Here is a 2,720-nt window from a genome sequence, read left to right as displayed (position 1 = left end):
AGATAGATAGATAGATAGATAGATAGATAGATAGATAGATAGATAGAAAGATATAGATATAACTGTTAAGAATTTGACCAACATCTACCAACTCAATATTTCCTTATATGGAAGACAGAAAAAAAAAATAAAGGATTAGGGGCAGCTAGGTGACACAGTGAGTAAGAGCGCTGGCACCAGAGTCAGAAGGACCCGGGATCGGTTCCAGCCTCAGATACTTAACACCCACACAAAAAAGAACTGGCTGTCTGAGGTGGAGGCGACGGCGGCTGAGGAGGCTGCAGTCCCGGCCCTAGTCCCAGTCCCCCGCCAGGTCCCGTGCCCGCTCACACTCCATGGTGACACTCCCGGAGGTGCTGACCCTGCTGGCTGGGCTTCTGGCCACGGCCTCGGGCTACTTCGTTAGCATTGACGCGCACGTGGAGGAGTGCTTCTTCGAGCGGGTCACCTTGGGCACCAAGATGGGCCTCATCTTCGAGGCGGCCGAGGGCGGTTTCCTGGACATCGACATGGAGATGACAGGACCTGATAATAAAGGAATCTATAAAAGAGACAGAGTCCAGTGGGAAATACACTTTTGCAGCTCACATGGATGGAACGTACAAGTTTTGTTTTAGCAACAGGATGTCCACCATGACTCCCAAGATAGTGACGTTCACTATTGATATGGGAGAAGCTCCAAAGGGCCAAGACATGGAGACAGAAGCTCATCAGAAGAAGCTGGAAGAGAGGATTAATGAGCTTGCTGTGGCCATGACAGCAGTAAAGCATGAACAGGAATACATGGAAGTCCGGGAGAGACTACACAGAGCAATTACTGACAACAGAAGCGCAGAGTGGTCCTCTGGTCCTTCTTTGAAGCTCTCCTATTAGTTGCCATGACATTGGGACAGATCTACTACCTGAAGAGATTTTTGGAAGTCGGGAGGGTGCTCTGAGAAGGCTTTTCCTGATGTCCCAAACTCCCAGCTCACTGTTTACCAAACATCTTGGTCACAACACTGTCACACGGTTTCTAAGCTTTTGTTTTCTGAGCTATACACTCAAAATTGCTTCTCTTCCTTCCTCACACTAGGTTTTGAAAACACACCTTCCTAGCAAGGCTGTCCTGACAACTTTGACACCTAACTGGCATAACTTCTCATTTGAAATCTGCCTCCAACACACAGGGCATTCCAGAGCTCCAACCCCATAAAGGAACTGTGATCTAGTCACATTTGTTTGTCCTGTTTTTCTTTGGTTTTCACAATGAAATACAGTTTGTTCATAACACAGCACTGAGGCAAATACAGTCTTTTACTAAAAATGATTGTAAATGTCTTTGGATCTCTAAACCTGCAGCAAAAAAAAAAAGTTCTGTGAAGTTCTAAGAAACAACAGATTAGTTAGTAACAGACAACCATTGACCTTGTGGCACATGCCATCGTAACTGGGTACTTGTATTTCATTTAGGGTAGTTTTTATTTGATAAGCCCACAAACTATTCTCCTCTAAAGAAAATGGGAATGTTCTTGAGATTAGACCCCAGGACTCAGCCATCTGTATTAAAGTATAGAACAAGTGACTGACCAAGCAGTTTTGGTATCTGCCTGTCACTTCTGATTGGCAAAGGCCGGGGGCTGTTTTCAGCAATTGGTAGTGAATTAGTCTTTTTTAGCTCTCACTTCTGTGTTGGCACTTAGAGGTGTATGTTAATCTAAATTGGGAAAATCTGGATTCCTGATGCCAAAGGGTTAAAGTTCGCTCTTGGATTTTATTGCAATATTATACAGCCACCATCTATTTGATCAGAAACAGTGGCATTTTGGGCCACTGTCTAGCTAAAGAGGACTGAGCATAATTCTCAGTACCAGGGTTATTTTTTCCTTCTCCTTGTCTTTCATTTTAGGCACATGTGAATTTTGTTTTGTGTGAAAATGACTTTTTCTTGGTCTCTGATGATGGGTTGGAAATTGAAGCATCTGTTTATGGTGTGGGGCTGATCAAGGATTATGTTGTGACTGATGTATATGAGTTGCTTGTACTTTTTTGATCTTTGCAAGGGGGAAAACTACAAGTAACAAGTTTTGTACTATTCATTTAAAATTTGTTACAGTTTTTCATGTTCAGAGTAAAAAGTTTTTGACTTTGGGCAAAATACTTGCAGCAGTTTATTAATAAGGTGAGAGTTTTTTCACCTTAGTGTAACTGTTGAATGCCAATTTTATTGTGTGTAAAAACACTTCAAAATTTAAATTCACCAATGTAAATTAAAATTTGGATGCATATCTAATTTGACCCAGGTCCAGTAAATAAACAGTTCTTAAAAAAAAAAAACTGGCTGTCTAACCTTGAGCAACTTACTTAACCCCAATGCTTTAAAAAGAAAAAAGGATTGTACATAACACTGTCATTCATTAAGCACTTACCATGTATTGGGCATGGTGCTAAGCACTAATGATAAGAAGAAAGCCAAATCTGATATCTCCCTTCTATGTAGTCTTGTTTTATTATTTTTAGTGTGTATATATATATGTATGCATGTATGTATGTATATGTATATAATATATATGTATATATATATATAGTATGTATGTAAAATTTCTTAGACGGTGTGACATGGTGGGTAGAGACAGCTGGCTGTTGAGCCAAGAAGAGCTAGGTTCAAATTCAGCCTCTGACATTTCCTTCCTATGTAGTCCTGGACAAATCATTGATCACCTCAGTACCCTGGACAGCTA

The 2,720-nt window shown here is 41.1% G+C and overlaps 1 long non-coding RNA gene and 1 pseudogene across 1 annotated transcript; both read left to right on the top strand.

The window, feature by feature from the left end:
* Nucleotides 1–256: 256 nt before the first annotated feature.
* LOC138169766 (transmembrane emp24 domain-containing protein 2 pseudogene) lies at nucleotides 257–1,025 on the top strand (annotated as a pseudogene).
* A 23-nt stretch (nucleotides 1,026–1,048) lies between these two features.
* On the top strand, nucleotides 1,049–2,316 carry LOC138169767 (uncharacterized). The gene is made up of 2 exons (XR_011170461.1): nucleotides 1,049–1,105; nucleotides 1,390–2,316. It is a non-coding gene; the product is annotated as an uncharacterized lncRNA (long non-coding RNA).
* Nucleotides 2,317–2,720: the final 404 nt, after the last annotated feature.

The sequence above is a fragment of the Petaurus breviceps genome, unplaced genomic scaffold (assembly GCF_028583685.1).
Source record: "Petaurus breviceps papuanus isolate PSGF00001 unplaced genomic scaffold, PetGlider_PUasm1.0 373, whole genome shotgun sequence".
NCBI lineage: Eukaryota > Metazoa > Chordata > Mammalia > Diprotodontia > Petauridae > Petaurus > Petaurus breviceps.
The sequence above is the reverse complement of the archived record's forward strand: the minus strand, read 5'-3'. Positions and strand labels throughout refer to the sequence as shown.